The following is a 23,016-nucleotide window of genomic DNA, read 5'->3' on the forward strand; positions in this document are numbered from 1 at the left end:
TTGTAAATTTATAATGCCCGTTTTTATGGAGAATAAACTGTTGTAGTTTGCTTGTTTATGGTTATATTTTAATAAAATTTGTCAATATTGTTAATAAAAAAAAAAAAATTAAACTATACTAAAATTTAAATTTTACAAGCACACCTCAGCAGGTTACTTTATCTGTACCAGCAAACCTAAGCATTAATTTAAATTCATCTTATTTAAATTGGAAATAAATCCAACAAGTTTAAGTAAATATTTTAGTAGAAATCTAGCAAAACAAATGTAAATTTGCTTACCATGCAGGTTTTTTTGCGGCGGGGGTATTTAGATATACAATAAATAGTATCAGCAAGCATTAAACTGTGATTTGACGATTTAAACGTCCACATTGGTTTTAGAAACATAATTTAACACTTTTATTCAGTAAAAATTGTATTTCTTTTGTTGCAGGTAAATGGCTAAAAACTATTACGTGACCTAGTACGAAATATAAAGAGGCACCGGTGCACGCATGAAAAAACTGTAACTATATGATTTAATTTGTAAAAAATTCGCTTGAATTGTATGATACTGCAAATTATAGTAAAAAAAACATACATGTATTATAAGATCGTCCAAAAACAATCAAAAACTGTTATAGATAAATACTTATTTCCATAATCAATGACACGATTTTGAAAATACAATACAACATTTTGAAACCCTATTTACCGGTATGGTAAAAAAGTAAACTGAAAGGTTGAAATTGTCGCCTATTGTGGCCACCCCCAGCGACTTTGTCGTCGCGACAAAGTCGCGTGAAAAAAGTCGCCGCGACAAAGTCGCCAAGTGTGGCCCTAGCCTTAAGCCCAATGATCAAGAACAGCTGGGTCTAGATTCGAAACTCTGAAAAGCTAGACTTTTCTCAATGAACAATGAACATAATTGTTGTTACTATACTCCGTTTACAAAATTTAAGCTGTTCTAAGGGAAGCAGTCCCTCCCCTCCACCTCAACCTAACTTTAAATCAATAGCCAACAGCTGATCAGCTGATTAATTCATTGTGCTAAAAAGCGGTGGGGAACCAATAGTACGGTGCAATTAGACCTAAACCGGGACATCCAAAAAAAAAGTTTCAAACCAGTGCCAAATTGTTAAGTACACTTCCCTCAATATGTAAAAAAAAGTTACACTGATTTGAGTGTCGGGTTTGGGGGGGAGGGGGTGAAAATGGGGTGAAAATAGGACTTTTTTTACTTTTTCGCAAATAACTCAAAAACGGTGCGTTTTTCTTAGAATATAATGAATTACAAAAATAATCTACATTAAATTTCGAACAAAATGATACCATACAATACATATCTACTATGAACGGTTCAGGTAATATTGAGGGGTAAATGTGATTTTTTTCTTAAAATTCTAAAAAAGTTGTTTTTTATCTGGAGGAAACCCATGGACACCCATAAAAAAAGTTTCTAATGAGTGCCAAATTGTTCAATAAACCTCCCTTAATATGTATAAAAAAGTTACACGGATTTGAGTGTCGGATTTGGGAAGGAGGGTTAAAAGAAAAGGGGGGGGGGGAATGGGACTTTTTTGCTATTTTCCAAATATCTCGAAAACGGTGCGTTTTTCTTAAAATATAACAAATTACAAATATAATCTACATTAAATTTCAAACAAAATGATACCATACAATACCTATTTACTATGAACGGTTCAGGTAATATTGAGGGGTAAATGTGATTTTTTTCTTAAAATTCTAAAAAAAAGTTGTTTTTTATCTGGAGGAAACCCATGGACACCCATAAAAAAAGTTTCTAACAAGTGCCAAATTGTTCAATAACCCTCCCTTAATATGTGTAAAAAAGTTACACTGGCAGGTCTTGGGTAGGAGGGTGTGAAAACGGGATTGGGAATTTTATTCATAAGTAATTGTGTAAATTTTGTTAAGTAACACTTTTTATTTTCCATTTTATCACAAATATAACTACAATATAAATAAATATGACTTACCTACCTAAAAAAGACAAACCTACCTAGGTACCAAGATGCATGGAGTTACTCCATGCATCTTGCCTAGGTACGGGAACACGGTGAACTTTCTACCGTTTGAATTCTTAAGAAGATGGAATAAAAAACAACTGAAGTTACTAAGATTTTTAGTTGTAAAATTATTATGATTAAGGCTACGCTATTCAGGGTTGCCTCATTTTACAAATAAAAATAGTAATATTTATTTATTTTTTATTATTTTAAAAGCTAAATAAAAGTGTTACAGACATTTTTTCATAAAATTAGCCATTTCTAGCAATTTCAATTTTAAAAAATTAAATGCCCGCCATTTTAAAATTTTTATTGGATTAAGATATTTTTTTCTAACGTGGGTCTATTTTATCTCAACATACATACCAAGTTTGTTAATGATCGGTTAAAAAATTCAGAGATGAAATAATGTTTTTGTGAAAAAACAAAATGGCAAATATCTGGTTAACGAAGCGATTTTGAAAAAAATACTCTTGATTTTATTTTTATTTTCACCCATAGAACCATTTCCTGGGGTTTGGCTGTTTACTTACAGGACTCCCTGTATACAGGATGTCTCACCTAAAGTGAACCAATAGCTAACTTTTTTATCATGGGTTATACAGTTAGTTGACTTCTTATGGTACACTCCCCTTTATTTTTTTTAGATGATTTGGAATGGTTCCCAATTTTAAAAATATGTTCACCATTTTCCAATATGGCCGACAACTTTGTTATTTCTTATGGAACACCCTGTAGTTTATGATTGTTTTAGTATATAAATCCAATTTAAAAACATTTTTAATTTTGACATTTTCTCTTAAAAGCTATTCGTTTAGGAGTTACAGCATGTTACACTTATGGAAAAAGGCTTGTTGTGTACATTCCGCATCCTGTAGCTCATAAACGAGTAAGTTAATAGAGAAAATGCAAAGAACAAAAACCTTTTTATGGGTATCCATGGTTTTCCTGCATTTAAAAAAAACAACTTTTTAGAATTAAAAAGAAAAATCACATTTACCCCTCAAAATCTCCTAACACGTTCATGGTAGATAGGTAGTGTATGGCATCATCTTGTTTGAAATTTAATATAGATAATTTTTGTAATTCATTATATTTTAAGAAAAACGCACGGTTTTCGAGATATTTGGAAAATAGCAAAAAAAGTCCCATCCCCCCCCTTTTCTTTTAACCCTCCTTCCCAAATCCGACACTCAAATCCGTGTAACTTTTTTATACATATTAAGGGAGGTTTATTGAACAATTGTCACTCATTAGAAACTTTTTTTATGGGTGTCCATGGGTTTCCTCCATTTAAAAAACAACTTTTTTAGAATTTTAAGAAAAAAATCACATTTACCCCTCAATATTACCTGAACCGTTCATAGTAGATAGGTATTGTATGGCATCATCTTGTTTGAAATTTAATATAGATAATTTTTGTAATTCATTATATTTTAAGAAAAAACGCACGGTTTTCGAGATATTTGGAAAATAGCAAAAAAAGTCCCATCCCCCCCTTTTCTTTTAACCCTCCTTCCCAAATCCGACACTCAAATCCTTGTAACTTTTTTATACATATTAAGGGAGGTTTATTGAACAATTTGGCACTCATTAGAAACTTTTTTTATGGGTGTCCATGGGTTTCCTCCATTTAAAAAACAACTTTTTTAGAATTTTAAGAAAAAAATCACATTTACCCCTCAATATTACCTGAACCGTTCATAGTAGATAGGTATTATATGGTATCATTTTGTTCGAAATTTAATGTAGATTATTTTTGTAATTCATTATATTTTATGAAAAACGCACCGTTTTTGAGGTATTTGCGAAAAAGTAAAAAAGTCCTATTTTCACCCCATTTTCACCCCCTCCCCCCCAAACCCGACACTCAAATCAGTGTAACTTTTTTTACATATTGAGGGAAGTGTATTCAACAATTTGGCACTGGTTTGAAACTTTTTTTTTTGATGTCCCGGTTTGCTCTTTTTTAAGCTAATTGCACTGTACTACAACCAGGAAACCTTCCTCTAATACTACCTAAATATTATGAACGGACTATATTAATTTCAAGACGAATTAGTTATGAATATAAGAGAATATTTAATCATACAAGAGGGCTATGTTTGTGAGGCTAAAACAAGAGTCCAGTGGGAAATCAAGTGAGACGTAAAGCGCAAATCGTCACAAACGTGATGATCGACAAAAAGTGATTATTGTAAGGCATTGTAATTTTAGCCTTGAGTTCTCAAGCTACAACCGGCCAATCTTGAGCGAAAAGTAGCTAAAAAAGCATTTTACAAAAGTGTAATGATGCAATAATATACTTTCAGTACTAAAATATATGCTTACCATAAACTTTTTTTTCATTAACCAAAACACCACATGGCTTTTTCGTAGCCTCTTAAAAAATTATATAAACAAGATGTACGACTAAACACCTACCTTATGTACATAGTTTATTTAACTTAAACACTCATATACAACTTTTTCCAACATAAAATCTAACTGTAGGCCTATAGAAGAGATAGAAGTAGCATAACAGCTACATTCATTATGATTCACTACTGTTCAATGTAATAAAACTACTCCTAATTGTCCTGTTAGATAAAACTGACCGGAGCATGTGTTAGTTTATCGTTACCTGACAACCAGCTATCAGTTGCCTAGTTTGACACAACATATGTCACATAACAGCTACATTCATTATGATTCACTATTGTACAATGTAATAAACTATTCCTCATTGTCCTGTTAGATATAACAGACCGGAGCATATGCTAGTTTATCATTACCTGACAACTAGTTATCAGTTGCCTAGTTTGACACAAAATATGTCACATAAACAGCTACATTCATTATGATTCACTACTGCACAATACAGGGTGATTTGTACTCAGTGTGACAAAATTTTTTTGGTGTAAGTACAAAGTAAATGAAGTGTGATGATGCATATCAAATGTTCCAAGTCTAAAAATTAGCGTCCCAAAAAATTATTTTATGTTTTTCAAAAATAACCATGTTTTTAAACTTAATACAGCAATTTCTCAATTATTACCTGTATATGGATTTGAGTAGATAATGTAATTTTCGTGTTCTACATTAAATTTTGAACAAGAATAATAGAAAATGACGGAGGATCAGTTGTAAAAACTCTATTGTAAATAGATTCAAAGATAAAAATTTTAAAAACAATGGTATATTGCATTTTTCACACCCTGTATACAAGAAAGTGTCGGAATATATTAAAAACTGCGCCATTTTATAAGCTTTCCAACAATATGCTACACTATTGAGGTTTTTGTCTGCTTATGTACGCTTTAATGGTTTGAAGACTACAAAGCATGGTGTCTTTAACATTTAAAACATAGAAAGTCGGCATGTATTAAGCAAAAGTTGTATTTTTGATTCAGCTTGAACAGTAAAAACAGTAAAAAAGTTCCCTGTTTTCTGGTATTCAAACCACTAAAACAAACAAAAAAATATCTAAACCTCAATAGTGTAGCATATGGTTGGAAAGCTTATAAAATGGCGCAGTTTTTAACATATTCCGACACTTTCTTGTATACAGGGTGTGAAAAATGCAATAAACCATTGTTTTTAAAATTTTTATCTTTGAATCTATTTACAATGGAGTTTTTACAACTGATCCTCCGACATTTTCCATTATTCTTGTTCAAAATTTAATGTAGAACACGAAAATGACATTATCTACTCAAATCTATATACAGGTAATTGAGAAATCGCTGTATTAAGTTTAAAAGCATGGTTATTTTTGAAAAACATAAAATAATTTTTTGGGACGCTAATTTTGAGACTTGGAACATTTGATATGCATCATCACATTCATTTACTTTGTACTTACATCAAAAAAATTTTGTCACACTGAGTACAAATCACCCTGTATAATAAACTATTCCTCCATTGTCCTGTTAGATATAACAGAGCATTATGCTAGTTTATCATTTCCGCCTTCTGTTGACTCAATTTCCACGTTGTCTAAAAGGATAGTTGTGTGTTGATTGCCTTGGATTGAAAAACGGAGCAATTCAGTTTTGTCGGGGTTTAGATTTAATAAATTGGAGTCAAACCACTGCTTTACGTTATTTGCTTCAATAAAAGATTTTAATTCTAATTCCTCGGAAGTTGAGCCAGACAGAGCTAAAGACATATCCGCAAAAAGACAGATCTCTCCAGCCTCAACACTTGAAGAGGAGACAAAGGGTCGAGCACACCCAGAACTGTCAACACCTCTGACCTCAACGAATTGCTCCCTCTTTCTAAGGTATGAGGAGAACCACTCCTATGCCAGCCCCCTAACACCAATAGATTCTAGTTTATTGATGAGCATATCATGATTTACAGTATCAAATGCCTTGCACAGGTCAAAGTCAAAGAAAAACCCTAAAGCATTTTCTCCTGAGTCAAGAGCCTGTACTACTTTTGTTATAAGTGTAAACATTGCATTGGTGGTTGATTTCCCTTTTACGAATCCAAATTGATTCTTAAACATAATATTATTTCTTTCTAAAAATTGTATTAATCTTGTTATTACTACTTTTTCAAATAATTTTGAAATGGTTGAAACTAGAGTGATAGGTCTGTAGTTATCGCAAGTGGTTGGTATGCCTTTTTTATACAGTGGTTTAACAACGGAGGTCTTTAATAGGTCTGGGAAGGTCCCTGCTTCAAAAGAACTGTTGACCACGTTGGCTAGGGGTTTTGCTATTATATGTCCAATTTCTTTAATTATATTGGGAGAAATTTCGTCCGCTCCGGAAGACTTCTTATTTTTCATCTCATGAATTATTCTTAAGATCTCAATTTCATCTGTTTTGTAGAGAAAAAACGAGTCTCTTACTGAGCTTATAGTGTTTGAGCTGTGGACTCCTTTGGACTTGTTTCTAACGTTCAAGAAAAATGTATTAAACATCTCAGCGACAGCGGTGGGACCGCTTACCACTTGACCAATGTCATTGATAATCTTAATCGGTTTAATTTCATTGTCCTTACATTTTTTATTTTTCTTTATTGTTTGCCATATTGCTTTAGGTTTGTTGTCGGAGCCGTTGATTTCTTTTAGTATCTGGGCTGATTTTATCTGTCTAATTTGGCATCTATATTTTTGTTTCATGTGAAAGTAGTATCGTCTCATATAATGTGTTGAGGTAAGATCCTTAGTTTTTATATAAAGTTCAAGAACAGCTACATTCATTATGATTCACTACTGTACAATATAATAAACTATTCCTCCATTGTCCTGTTTGATAAAACTGACGGAGCATGTGCTAGTTTATCATTACCTGACAACTAGTTATCAGTTGCCTAGTTTGACACAACACATGTCACATAACAGCTACATTCATTATGATTCACTACTGTACAATATAATAAACTATTCCTCCATTGTCCTGTTTGATAAAAACTGACCGGAGCATATGCTAGTTTATCATTACCTGACAACTAGTTATCAGTTGCCTAGTTTGACACAACATATGTCACATAAACAGCTACATTCATTATGATTCACTACTGTACAATATAATAAACTATTCCTCCATTGTCCTGTTTGATAAAACTGACCGGAGCATATGCTAGTTTATCATTTCCTGACAAGGACAACTAGTTATCAGTTGCCTAGTTTGACACAACATATGTCACATAACAGCTACATTCATTATGATTCACTACTGTACAATATAATAAACTATTCCTCCATTGTCCTGTTTGATAAAACTGACGGAGCATGTGTTAGTTTATCATTACCTGACAACTAGTTATCAGTTGCCTAGTTTGATACAAAATATGTCACATAACTTAAGTCATAAGTCATTTATTTGGCCAGATTTACATTATTGCATTGGCTAAGTAAATATACATTTAAAAAAATACAGGTTGTCTTATCTATAAGTATAAAAGAGGATGTTTGTATATATATATTTGTTTGGCAGTGATAAATTCAGACACCGCTGAACCGATTGCCACAAAACTTGGTACATACGTGTAGAATTTCATGGAATAGGTTTATACACCATCAATCTCGTGATCCGTCCAATCGGCTCCGCCCCAGTGGCTCTGGAGTTTCCCATGTTAACCTTATGAGAAATGGAACTAATGAATCTTAACTGCTGAGAAAATTCAATTGCTTGCTTGGGTGCAGCACTATTATTTCTTTTACATTTATGACAACAGCTAATTTGCAACGAAAAGGTGAGTGAACGTAGCGAACGAACTTCAACCTGGAGGCGAGTTAGCGTAGCGAACGAGCTAACCTGAAGGCAAGTGAGCGCAGCGAACGAGCTCCAACCTAAAGGTGAGTGAGCGTAGCGAACGAACTTCAACCAGGACGTCATTGAGCCATGCGAACGAGATCATCTTGAAAATTAAGAAGTTAAACGGGGCAAAGCCCGCGGGTTACAGCTAGTAAACTATAAAATAACTACAAAAATAAACAATATTTACATGTAATCAATTCATGAACCAAGCATACCATACGCCCATGACTACCCATCAGCAATAAAATCACGGACACGGTAGTAACACTTGGACACCAGTAATTTTCGAAGTGATTTTTTAAAAATAAAAGGGTTTGACTCAATTTTTAGATGGGTTGGCAATGCATTGAAAAGCAGAATACCGTTATAATAAAGATTTTTTTTGAAAAAGGTGGTTGAATGTTTTGGTATCTGAAGATTAAGACTGTTTCGCAAAGAATATGGACATGATCTGGAACTTGAAAAAATTGTAATGTTCTTTTTCAGAAAAGAGAGTGTTTCAAGGATGTATATGCATGGAAAAGTTAAAATATTTGAAGGCTGAAAAAAATCGCTGATTTTAAAGATGGTTCGAATTGCTCTCTTTTGAAGTCGAAATAGAAACATGGTCCTTCCATTCTCACATCCCCATGCCCGCACTGCGTATACTAAATGAGGGAAAATGACCCCATAATAGGCGGACATAAGGACGCTCGGATCAGAAAAATTTGACAATTGTTTTAAAAGAAAGATGCCGGAACCAACCCTCGTACACACACTGTCTATATGGTCATAAAAACGAAGGTGTTTGTCTAATATTAAACCAAGGAACTTGACGCCTTCTGTTGACTCAATTTCCACGTTGTCTAAAAGGATAGTTGTGTGTTGATTGCCTTGGATTGAAAAACGGAGCAATTCAGTTTTGTCGGGGTTTAGATTTAATAAATTGGAGTCAAACCACTGCTTTACGTTATTTGCTTCAATAAAAGATTTTAATTCTAATTCCTCGGAAGTTGAGCCAGACAGAGCTAAAGACATATCCGCAAAAAGACAGATCTCTCCAGCCTCAACACTTGAAGAGGAGACAAAGGGTCGAGCACACCCAGAACTGTCAACACCTCTGACCTCAACGAATTGCTCCCTCTTTCTAAGGTATGAGGAGAACCACTCCTATGCCAGCCCCCTAACACCAATAGATTCTAGTTTATTGATGAGCATATCATGATTTACAGTATCAAATGCCTTGCACAGGTCAAAGTCAAAGAAAAACCCTAAAGCATTTTCTCCTGAGTCAAGAGCCTGTACTACTTTTGTTATAAGTGTAAACATTGCATTGGTGGTTGATTTCCCTTTTACGAATCCAAATTGATTCTTAAACATAATATTATTTCTTTCTAAAAATTGTATTAATCTTGTTATTACTACTTTTTCAAATAATTTTGAAATGGTTGAAACTAGAGTGATAGGTCTGTAGTTATCGCAAGTGGTTGGTATGCCTTTTTTATACAGTGGTTTAACAACGGAGGTCTTTAATAGGTCTGGGAAGGTCCCTGCTTCAAAAGAACTGTTGACCACGTTGGCTAGGGGTTTTGCTATTATATGTCCAATTTCTTTAATTATATTGGGAGAAATTTCGTCCGCTCCGGAAGACTTCTTATTTTTCATCTCATGAATTATTCTTAAGATCTCAATTTCATCTGTTTTGTAGAGAAAAAACGAGTCTCTTACTGAGCTTATAGTGTTTGAGCTGTGGACTCCTTTGGACTTGTTTCTAACGTTCAAGAAAAATGTATTAAACATCTCAGCGACAGCGGTGGGACCGCTTACCACTTGACCAATGTCATTGATAATCTTAATCGGTTTAATTTCATTGTCCTTACATTTTTTATTTTTCTTTATTGTTTGCCATATTGCTTTAGGTTTGTTGTCGGAGCCGTTGATTTCTTTTAGTATCTGGGCTGATTTTATCTGTCTAATTTGGCATCTATATTTTTGTTTCATGTGAAAGTAGTATCGTCTCATATAATGTGTTGAGGTAAGATCCTTAGTTTTTATATAAAGTTCAAGAACAGCTACATTCATTATGATTCACTACTGTACAATATAATAAACTATTCCTCCATTGTCCTGTTTGATAAAACTGACGGAGCATGTGCTAGTTTATCATTACCTGACAACTAGTTATCAGTTGCCTAGTTTGACACAACACATGTCACATAACAGCTACATTCATTATGATTCACTACTGTACAATATAATAAACTATTCCTCCATTGTCCTGTTTGATAAAAACTGACCGGAGCATATGCTAGTTTATCATTACCTGACAACTAGTTATCAGTTGCCTAGTTTGACACAACATATGTCACATAAACAGCTACATTCATTATGATTCACTACTGTACAATATAATAAACTATTCCTCCATTGTCCTGTTTGATAAAACTGACCGGAGCATATGCTAGTTTATCATTACCTGACAACTAGTTATCAGTTGCCTAGTTTGACACAACATATGTCACATAACAGCTACATTCATTATGATTCACTACTGTACAATATAATAAACCATTCCTCCATTGTCCTGTTTGATAAAACTGACCGGAGCATATGCTAGTTTATCATTTCCTGACAACCAGTTCATGTTTATCTCTGGCACATATAGTTATTAATTGTATTAAATATTATAAAATAATTATACGTAAGTCCTCTCGACATATTTTAGTAATAAGTCAGTTATAATTAAAGACAAATTTGTTCTTAGGTTTTAAAATATTTTTTTTAAATATATGGACTAATTTACATCAAAACTATCATTCTAAGCCATTCAACATGTTTATTTTACAATAATATTGAATGTTTAACAGCTTACTTAATGACTTTTAGGAACACTTGAGAATTGTTGTCAAAATACGAAATAGAAATACCTCATTTAGGGATTGGAATAGAGTTAACCAACAAAATAAACAAATGAAGTCAGTGTCTAGATTTTTCATCACGCAGAAAACCAGTACTTTGATCACGTTATGACAAGTATTTATACACATTTATCTACTGTACCTATACATTTTGCATGGTTATTTGAAAAGTATTAGCAATAATCGATGTAAAACTAAAATATTTCTGCAGCCATAACAAAGTCATCCAATGCATTATGTGGGACCTAAAGTCAAACAAGTTAGAAAAAATTTCGAAATGAGGTTTTAAAAGATACTGAATAATATATGGTTTAAAATTGTAACATATATATATATTACCGACCCAAGAGTAATAACTAAAAAAGTGGGTGCAAAAAATTATCCTACAAAAAATACTCAAGTTAGCATTTTTCCTCTCATGTGCAATGATCGTAATCTTTTGTCAAATGTCCACAGAATCAAATTTAGCAACCATTAGAAAAGTGGATTATACAAAGCCTACTGAATAAAAAGTAGGCCTACTTCGAGAATAGCCGTATAGCATAATTAATTAACATTTTAGCTTAAATCAATCTTTAAACCTTTCAAATCTTCTAGAGAGTCTGCGTTTAATAACCAAATGCAATCCCTCCGAAAAGCAGAAGATGTGCCTTGGTTTCAAAAGCAGGATTACCAACACTGAAATGTATTCAAGGGCGCGACTCTGTCTTCGAATCAAAACACCAGCTTTCCAAAATGTTATTCTGAATAACAATTAGCTTAATGCTACCGGTAAGTTATTAGTCAAAACATTGTTATTCGTATCACTTTAACTTGAAATGTTCCAAAGAAACTTTATTTTGCTGTTAATACTACAGTGTCCTAGTTTTTAAGCAGAATCATGCTACACACAAAAAAAAAGGCTTAAGAGATCTTGGATGCATTATTTTATTCCGAATACGGACCTCTTTTACAACAATGAGCTATCTGGCTTTGTAATGCATAACCGCATATATTTAAACCACTTTAATTTGGGCGGGTATCTTAAACCGTTCGACTAAAAACTCAGTGTAAGTGATAATTTTTAACTACGAAACCAGAAAGTGGTATAATTAGGGTATTAATCTAATGTAAATTTTACCAACCAGCGTTGTGACCAAGTTAATTCTTACTAGTGTACCTGTTGCTCGAATTCGAGCAATTGTGAAGCATTACTGGCGTTATTTTAAAACGAATAACGGTCATAATTTCCGATGACCTTATAAAAGTCGACTCAAAGATTATGGAAATACTCACGATGCACACAACAGTTAGATATAATCAAAATTTGTTTGTAAATATCTTATATTTTTTTCAAAAGCTGATCTTGTTTTTTAGAGTTTTCTACAAATGTTTCCCACTCATAGCCCCATTAGGTTCTCTATAATAACGATTATAAATGAAGAAAAATAAAACATTATTTCTATTTCTTCAAATTCAGTTTTATTTTTAGTAGGCCTATATCAAATTGTCCAGGATTTCTCGATTTTTTCCATTGTAATAATTAATTACACCAACCCAAGTATTGTCTACAGATGCAATACGCCAATGAACACCATCTACGTGCAACACGCCTACGGATAACCTAAAAAAAGGCAGAAACCAACCCACACAATAGAAATAAATTAACTCCAGAAGAAATAATTTTAAGAGTTACTGTGATATTAGGATTTTCCATTGATTTGGATTGCACATTAGGCTATAACATTACAACATTACAACATTATATTGCAAACCATGACACGATGCAGAACAAAATCGATAAAAAAAAACCTTTGCAAATACTTCATTTTGACAAATTCAGTAAAATCACAATTTAAATATTAACAGCTGTTTCATTAAATACCCCCGCCGCAGCAAATCTGCCGACTAAGCGAATTTCCATTTGTCTGAATTGATTTTCAGTTAAATATATTTTAATAACATTAGGTTTAACGAGTACCTAGGTTTGCTGCTACAAGGAAACTAATAAAGTGTGTTTTTGAGTAAAATATTGATAGCTTAGTACAAAATAAATAAATTTGCCAAGTTTGATCAAAATATATTCATAAACAAGCAAACTACAACATTTGACAATATTCTCCATAAGAATAACATGGGAATTTTAAATTACAATTTTTTTTAATTTTCTCCGTTACTAATATTCGAACAAAAATACTTTTATATACTAAATTATTTATTTTTTTAAGCTCTTTAAAAAGGTCTAAAGAGAAATTGGGAAATTTTGTGTTTTGAGGGTCAAAAGTGAGAAAACCCAAATTTTACCCCATAAAACCCCCCGTAAAACCCCGTTCCCATGATCCGATCGTGCTGGTTCGCGAACTCATTCAAGTTTATCCCGCTTTACACCTTTAAACCAAATTTCATCAAAATCGGACAAAAATTACTCAAGTTATCGCGTTCACGGACGTATATATATATATGTCTATATATATATATATATATACATATATAAAAATTTGAACGAATAGTGTTTTTGGCCTCTGGGGACATCAAAATGAAAAAGTAATTTGGTCCCGGGTCCAGGTCTTACCGTGCCACCTACGGTAATAGCATAGATAAAAGGAGTATAGACATACTACTTTTATACCTTTTATACCTTTTATACTGTCTATACTCCTTTTATCTATGGTAATAGCTACTTCCCTATAGGGAAATTCGCTAAAAGTAGTGTAAAATTATACATATGGTCATAATGTAAACAAATCTGCTGAGGGGACTTTAAAGGCCTCTAGGGCAGAGCCCCAAGGGAATTTACCTCGTTTCTCTTTTGATGGCTCATCTACAGACCAAGACCTTTCTTTAGAGACCCCTACCAAGTTTCTACGCCCAGCCGTTCTCTGAAATTAGCTGTGACAAAACCCCGTTTCCCCCCATGGAACTGTAATGTGGAACTGTTTTCTTCAGGCTAGTCCTAGAGGGTCACGGCATTGTCACATAGATAAAATCTTTTGGTGATTGGCGTTATTTGAACCCAGGACCCCGGGCTCCGAAGCCCCGAGCTATACCACCAGATCAGCTCGCTCCCCATTTTTGGAGGGGTTGAATAATACAACAACACATAATAAGAGGAGGGGAAGTTAATGCATTTTATCACGAAATATTTAGATGATTTATATCATACTATTTATCGCAATAATACGTTAGATAACGACTGCTATAGCTGTACGTGTAATAACCAAGTTTAATGAGGCGGCCTAACAAAAACAGCACATTCTCATTCAGAACAAACAATGGAAAGAACATCTGAATACGAATCGCACCGAGTATTTCTTCAACATACTTAATTTACAGAAACATTGTGTTTTTATTTGATACTCCCCAGAATTAGAATTACTAAAATATAATTTAATGATGTAAAAACCTAATCATATAAAATCTAAATCAAAATGTGTAAAATATGCTATAAAACTATCATAAAATATATAACGTTAATCAACTAAACACGATTTTGTGAAGCAAGAAGTAAATGTTTGAATTTATAATTTTACAAATAAATAACTTTGAAAGTGTATGGAAATATTTATAGATTTTTAAAATGCATTTTTGAGGTGTAGACTATTATGAATTTATAAATTCAATGCAGTATATAGTTGATGTTTTAACAATATAAATTTCATTTATTCTAATGTACAATCATATAAGCCTTTTGTTTGCACAAGTCAATTTTGACGTTACTACTTGAAAAGTTATAAAATAACAAAATTTGAACATAACATTATAAAGTGGTCTCTTTTCAGTAGTCAGATCGAGCCTTTAGATCGTTTCGTCAGATCGTTTTATTACTCTGTTCGGAGATCAGTGTTTGATTGATACCAACAGAATGATTCGACTTCTGAACGATGTTGTAAAAGTTTTACAGTCTTATGACTATGTGACAAAATCTTCCTGGGTTCTAGATGGTTCTAGATAAATGAGATTGTTTTCATCCTGGTCACGTACAAAATAAATCAGAATGAGTTTTAAATGATGACACTTTGAGTAAACCTAATGTAGTTAGGTTTCAAATATTTAGATTTATAAGTAACCTTTTTTGTCAGTTGCCTTTCATTCTTGATTTTGATGTCGTTTTATCTTGTTGCCAACAACAAAAGCAACTGACCAAAAAATTAGCTTAAATAAGGGGTTTTGTTTATTAATGTATGAGTCTATGGTTTTGACCGGTACAGTTTAAATAGATTTAAATATCATGGAATTTATAAGATGTGTCCGTAGATACTAGGAAAACTCCTGCAAGATTCTTTGCGACGCTAAACCATCGACAACTGAGGTACGTAACGATGTCAACTTGGTTTGTTTTGTAGATTTACATACGAGCTACGGTCGGTACACAAGAGCGACTGTGTGTAAAGGATTCATCGTCTGTAGAACAGTTTACACTTTCTGTTACAAACCATAGACAACCGAGGTACGTAACGATGTCAACTTGGTTTGTTTTGTAGATTTACATACGAGCTACGGTCGGTACACAAGAACGACTGTGTGTAAAGGATTCATTGTCTGTAGAACAGTTTACACGTCCTGTTTCTACTACGAAACTTATAATTCTATAATATTCTTTTGAGGGGTTTAAAAGAACACCGTAATTTACATTCTTCTAGTTATCGTTCGCTTAGCCCAATTACATTGAGTTTTTTAGAAACTCTAAGACAATTGTGCTCAAGTTTATTATCAAAAACGCGTAATCAAAATAAATTTTTTTATATCTTCTTGAAGTTTTTGTTTGGAGAAAAATGATTTATAGACTTATTTATTAACTTTATTTACTTAACTTTATTAACTTGATATCGCTTGTATGAAATTCAATCCATTAAAGTGAACTATCCATTTTGTAGTTAATTATAACTGTACAATCAAATTAGTTAATATAAGGGTTTCTGAATTAAAATTTGGTTGCCATTTTCAGTGTTTGTATTGAAGTACATTTGCACATATGCAAAATTTACCTAAATTTAAATACTTTCACTCTTGTCAAATCAAAATGTTAAATTTAATTTAGAACGTGTACCTAAAACGGTTTTTTACAAAGGCATAGTTTATTATTAGTTTGAATATCAGGGAAACTTTATATACTCATGAAGCAGATGTCAACTTTTCCTTTAACATATTCCTTAGTTAACACTTTCAACTTATAATCACTGTGTCCAAATTTCACATGAAGTATTCAGCAGTGACTGCTTACTTCAAATATAATTTTAATCTGATACAATGCTGGCAACTATTGGGAGTAATTATTTATGATTTATTCGTGATAAATTGTAAAAATATTGTTATCGGTTATTGCACATTTAACTTACATGTTTGTACGTTTCTGAATTGAATAAAGCAATTGAGGAACATATATATATTTAATGAAAAAAAGAACTAAGTTTTTAGAAGCATTTTTTTAAATTATAAGTACTGTTGCGTATATTGAAACATCTTTAGACATATCATCAAACTGTTACAATTATTTAATTGCAAAACAACGAAAAATAGGCTGGTATAAGTTGAATTAATTACATACTAACCCTGCAACACAGTGTATTTCACAATATCTTCATTCTATTAACCAACCAAAGCTTCTGCAAGCTTCGTGTAATCCCGTCCTAACTGGGAATTCTCCATTCCCTCTATCGATAATCTGTTTCTGGAATTCCTTTATAACCCTTAAACTAGTACAGGGAAATTAATGGGAAATAACCCTATAATGTACTTGCATTGGTTTCACATTGTGCAAATTTACTGAATAAGTCAGTAAAATATGATAAAAACCTTTTAACAGGTTTTAATTTGCTAATTAGATTATGAATTTGGAATTGTAATAGTCTTACAACTATTAGGCTACAAAAAATTAAAATATTGATAAAAATAACACCAGCCGTTGATCTTTTGTTGAGTATTCGAGTCACAAATAATTGGAACTTAATATAGTATTAATTCTGTATTACCGTGTTTGTGTGTTATTTGTTTGGTTTTTACTTTCTTCACAAAATATTTCGACTCTAAATTCAACACGGATATTGTCTATCATAGCCGTCTCTAATAGTTGGTGTGTGGCAACGTCGCACCGGCCGGCCTATTGCCATAAACAGTAATGGATAAACGTGTAAACAATATAAACATTGCGCAGACGCTCCATTATGAATTAGTGCAACAGCTGTTTCAGTAGGCCGTGAATGCGGTGTTGCCACTTTTGTCCTTGTATAGGATACCGTGATATTACGGATTATTATTTCACTATAAATGTGTAACAACACAATAATTAGTTAAAATACATGCAACAAATTTTTCATAAGACTTTGTTCGGACGCGGGGCAGATCCCCCTCTGTGACTTGCAAAAACGACTTTTTAAAACTAGGTGTGCAATGCAGTTGTATGCTTGCAATATTGAGCGGATCAAGTATATTAATCAATTTTTTTTAAGTCAATGCTACCATTGACTATTGGATTTATTAATAGTCAAAGATGCTACGTCTGTTATATGTAAATGGAATGTTTACTTACTGTATCCAATCCAAAGTCAATGCTAAATCTAGTTCACATAAATGAGACGTCTCCTGGTCGAATCCTTATTCAATGGTACGTTTGGTTCACATAAATAATGGAATGTATACTTGCAGAACCCAAAGGTAATGCTACATTTGTTATAGATAAATGGGAAGTATACTTACAGTATCCAAAGTCAATGATCCTTTTGGTTAACGTAAATGAGATGTCTCTTTGCAGTATCCAATGTCAATGGTGCATTTATATCACGTAAACGGGATGTCTAGTCTACTTGCAGTATCCAAAGTCAATGGTACAATTGTTCATGTTAATGAGATGTCTACTTGCAGTATCTAAAGTCAATGGCACGTCTGGTTCAAGTTAATGGAATGTCTACTTGCAGTACCTATCCAAAGTTAATGATATATTTGGTTCACATAATTTGGAATCGTGCAGTATTCAAAGTAAATTGTACGTCGGGTTTACGTAAATGAACATTTTTTACTTGTAACATCAAAAGCCAATGGTTCATAATCCTTATTGGATATACATTTTGTAGCAAATAATGCTCAACGGTATCAATCCAATTGTTCTTCCCTTTTGTTCTCTATTTTGCAATGTGCTAGTTTAGATGATTTATTGGTAAACACATGTTACAACTTTTATTTACCTTTTTATTGTTATCTTGCAAATGCTGTCATGGCAACCAATTAACCCATAAGGCCCATGTTAAATTTCTAAAAGTTTAAATTCACATCTGGTCCGATTTGTACCATTTCAGATTTATACCTTCCCATGGTTGGTTACTATGACTGTGCTAAATTTCATGCAGATCGCTTCAGCCGTTCAGGGCCCCATTTCATAATAAAGTACAAACTAATATTATTAGTAAATCTGCTGATCGCCCAATGCAAATCTAATGGAAGTTACAAGTTACAAGTTGTAACTTGTAACTTGTAGTTTATTATGAAATGGGCCCCAGGAGGAGTATTTGTAAAACAAAAGCAGGAGTGTAGTATAAGAGCTTCGCTCGCTTTGCGTCGTTCCGCGCAATATTAATCTTTCATATTATTTACGTAAACTTTACTTACTTTAGTTGTATTTCACATTTTGTTGCAGTTTTTAAAATGCAATATAAATAATAATATTTTTTATAAGTTATCATTTACAATCCTACGTACTTTTTAAAATAACAATACACATTTTTCGTTTGGATTTGGTTTATTCTTGAAAAAATCATTCATAAGCAATGACGTTTTTACCAAATCCCCTTTCCTCTAGGGTAAATATTTAACAAGTGAATATGTAATTTTTCCCTAAGGTTTATTTGTTGAAGAATGTCAATTAAACTCCAATTTTTGTCTGAGCAGCCAGGTGGTTATAGTGACCACCTTCAAGTCTGAACGTCGCTGGTTCGATTCCAAGCGAGATCATTTTCAGCCTCGGATACTATTTGCCGTTGTGACGTGGATCAATCATGCTATTTAACCAAAAAGTCGTTGTTAGATAGTATCAAGACCAGGGTTTGGGCAATTCCCTTTCGAAACTCAAAAATACATTGACGTAGAAAACACAAATGATCTGAAAACAATCTAAATTATAAAAATAATAACTTTTTTTAAAGCCTTTTAGTACCAGAATGAGTTCACTCATGGAATAATGCGGAGTATTATTAAAATGTTCAAGGATTTAAAATTACATATTTCAAAGGAAAATATCAAGTGCATCGGCAAAGATTCATTGCTTTCCAATATAAAGCGATGACGCGAATAAAAGTTTTAGTCTCACAAACCGTATAAGTTTTTGTTGGACTTGCATTATATTGCTAACAGAGGCAGTAACTTCTTTTGCTGAGTATGCCAAGACTGGTTTACTTCTGTTGGTAAACATAAAATGTCACTCCTTTCGAACTATAATATACAGGAAGTGAAGTGTTTTCTTTTGTTAAATACAATCTGAAAAATAACTTAGTAAGTTTATGATAAAATTAAAAAAATATATTTTACTTGTATTATTTACAACTATTACCTTTGTTTGTTTTGCAGATGCTTTAAAGAACATAATAAGAGGGATTTGAGAATGAAAAATATTAAGCATGGCTCAATCAATTTTATACAATGTTAAAGAAGTAAACAGACTATAATATACACGCTATATTTTCTCCGAATTTTTACCACGGTCTAAACTCCCCAAATCTTTTAAGTTTAAAACATAACTACTTATTTATTAATTAAAAAAAGAGGTTGTTAGCCTTTTTTAACCTTGTATCTTCCCGTCCACGAAGACCATGGACCTGTGCGTGGAACGTATCCAGCAAAGTAAGGGGGAGGCGGCACAGTACTAGGGTGAATTCAAAAAGTTCTGAACTCATAGGGCGAACATACTAGTGGTACTGTAGGAAGTTAAATAATGTGATCGCTTTCTACCTAATAAGTATGGAAATATGCTCCTGCACGATCTTCTGAACTTTGATGCGTGTACGCTACAAAGTAAGGGTGTACTTCTTGGTATGCTACTAAGAGAGTAACGTGGAATTTGTTTAGATTACGAGTTATATGACAAGACTGGAGAAGTGTTAAAGAATCGTACTTCTGGCCTGAAGTCCTAAGATCAATACCTACCAACCACTAATACATTTTAACTCTGCGGTAAAATTCAGTCGGTTTTTTAAACCTTAAATGGTAGACAAGTCTACCAGTAAAAGATTATTGAACTCTCACGTAAGGTAAATTTAATACATTGGAATCTAATGTGTAAAGAATAATCTATATACCATACCATGACTATATTTTAGTGGTGTTAGAAGGACCAGGAGTGACTTGAATAGTCGATCCATGCGTTAGAGTGTATGCAATATTTTATTTAAGTAAGTTGTGTCACTTGGAAAACTGATATGCAATTTCAGTGCTCACTCGGGAGGGCTTATGCCCAAAACGCTTTGTATATCAGCATCAACTGTATAAAAGTAGCATGTTTATTTAACATATTATCGTTTAAACAATTATAATAGTTTTAGGATTGTAAAGACACGATTTCACAATTTGGCCTCGCTCTTTTAGTGAATGGGAAATACAGTAGAACCAAGATATAGAGAACCTCGATAGCAAGTTACCCTTGATAACAAATGTGATTTCAAAATACTCGGAATAACAATACATAGTCACTTATTCTTGCAAACCTCAATAAGAAGCCAACATTGATTACAAGTCTGATTTCATACTTGATGAACCCCATGAAAAACTTGTTATCGAGGTTTACTGTAATTAGTTATAATACAATCTAGAGTAGCTATGACGAAAAATAAACGACATACATAAGATTGTTAACGATATTACAGAAGTAAAATATTCATGCCTTGCCTGGGAGAGTCTTGACACAGACTTGAACGTTTTCTATAACATGATTGAATAGGAAGTATTTTCCCAATAAATGGATAATCTAAAAAAAAATCTGTTATACTATTACCCTAAATTTGTAGTATAACTTAAAATTTACGAGTATAACCTCTTTCAAAAGTTAAATGGTACAAGACACGCATGTTTTATAAAGTATTATACAGTAGTTATTATTAGTTATCTATTATTAGTCTTATTATAGTTTATTGGCTATAACAAATTATTTACATGTACGAGTATGTATGTGTACAAATATAACACAGGCACAGCCACTGCGAACCTTAATTTAAGTAATATGAAATATTTTTCCTATTAGAGTGAAACCGTAATGGAAGTGTTTTCCCGTGGAAAACCACCTTAACCACGAGACTTTTAGCGTTTCAACCTTGTTTTAGATCCGGTCCCTGAATGCAAATCTGTTATAATTTAAGACAAAGTGGTTATTCCTAGATAGTTATTCAAACAGTTTTTTAGTCTTTGAATGGCCGGTTTAATTACACAATAACTTCAGGCTTTGAACGTACGGTTTAAATACCAAAGCAGGCTTTTAGGCTTTGAATGTACAGTTTAATTGATTATCCAATAATATCTTTAGGTTTTGAATGTACAGTTTAATTGATTACCCAATAACATCTTTAGGCTTTTAATGCACAGTCGAAATTAAGATTGTTTGTAATCACTACAATAAAGGAACACCATTAGTGAACAATTAGGCTTAGTTGGACTGGAATCAATGTGGCGATGTCGTGCGTTCGCGGATCATTGCCACCACTAAAATCTTTATCAGTACAGTTATCTATTGTACTGTACCTACTTGATTTGCTGGATATAGCCAGAGGCATAATCGTATGTAGAGGAGCAAATATTAGGTTACAAATCTACTTAAAAATCTATCTATTACAAAAACGCAAACAATTTTAGCACAGCACCCGGTTCTACTCCGGTAGCGTAAATTTCGTGGCTATAAAGAAGCCTTAACCCACGACATTAACAGAGGTTACATCCATCTTAAGTCTAACTTAGTTTAGCAAGTCGCGGCCAACTTAGGAAGGCGGTCACGAAGTTTGTCTGTCGTGAAATTGAGTTCACTTTACTATAAAGTTGTTGACTGCAGTAAGGAGGCGGTCTTGGGCTACTGCAAAAATTGCACTATGTAATTAAAATTTTAAAGAATTTTAACGAATTGCCCATATTGTAGGATAAACTATTAACATAGGTCATATAGTTAGTCATAGACCCGGGACCAATTTATACATAATGATGTTATTTGGTCCAGGATCACTTCTTGAAAATTAAAATGGTATAAGATTACCTGTTTCTGTCTGTGATCCTAATTTGTAGTATGAGCTACCGGTTTCGAGGTTATAACCTCATCATCAGGCTTCTTGTCACTCTTGCGAGGTCGTCGAGTTTTATAAACACACAAAACACTGACATTTAAATAAATAAGTTACAAGACATTGACGGATACGATACGAATATATTTAACATAAAAAACTGGAACTAGTTCCCACACGACGCGGCACGGGTAAACGTTTTGTCATGACTGGGGTTGTGGCTGACCTTGCTGCCCCCTCCCGTTATCAGAACAATGCCGATGGTATTTTTGCCTCTCATTATTGTAGATGCGAATCGCTGCGTCGTATATTATGTTTGATTTAAATGATGTTTGTTCATTTAAAACTTTTTGGGGTTCTGACTTGATGGCTTTATATATTTCAAACTCTTCCATGCTGTTTAACAAACTTCCTTTTCTTGGGCAGAGATGTAGTATTTTTAAATTCTTCTCAAAACTTGTATAATTATGGTTTTCATTTATTAGATGGTTGGCGAATGTTGATTTCGAATCAGATTTTTTACTGGAAGGGATGTGTTCTTTATATCTTATATGAAATGAACGAGATGTTTGGCCTATGTAATATTTTTTTTTAAATTACCAACCCAAAGGCCCCGCTTCTAAGAGGATTACCAA

Source organism: Macrosteles quadrilineatus, unplaced genomic scaffold (genome assembly GCF_028750875.1).
Source record: "Macrosteles quadrilineatus isolate MER2022 unplaced genomic scaffold, UCM_ALF_1.0 Scaffold_3__2_contigs__length_128488019, whole genome shotgun sequence".
Classification (NCBI taxonomy): domain Eukaryota; kingdom Metazoa; phylum Arthropoda; class Insecta; order Hemiptera; family Cicadellidae; genus Macrosteles; species Macrosteles quadrilineatus.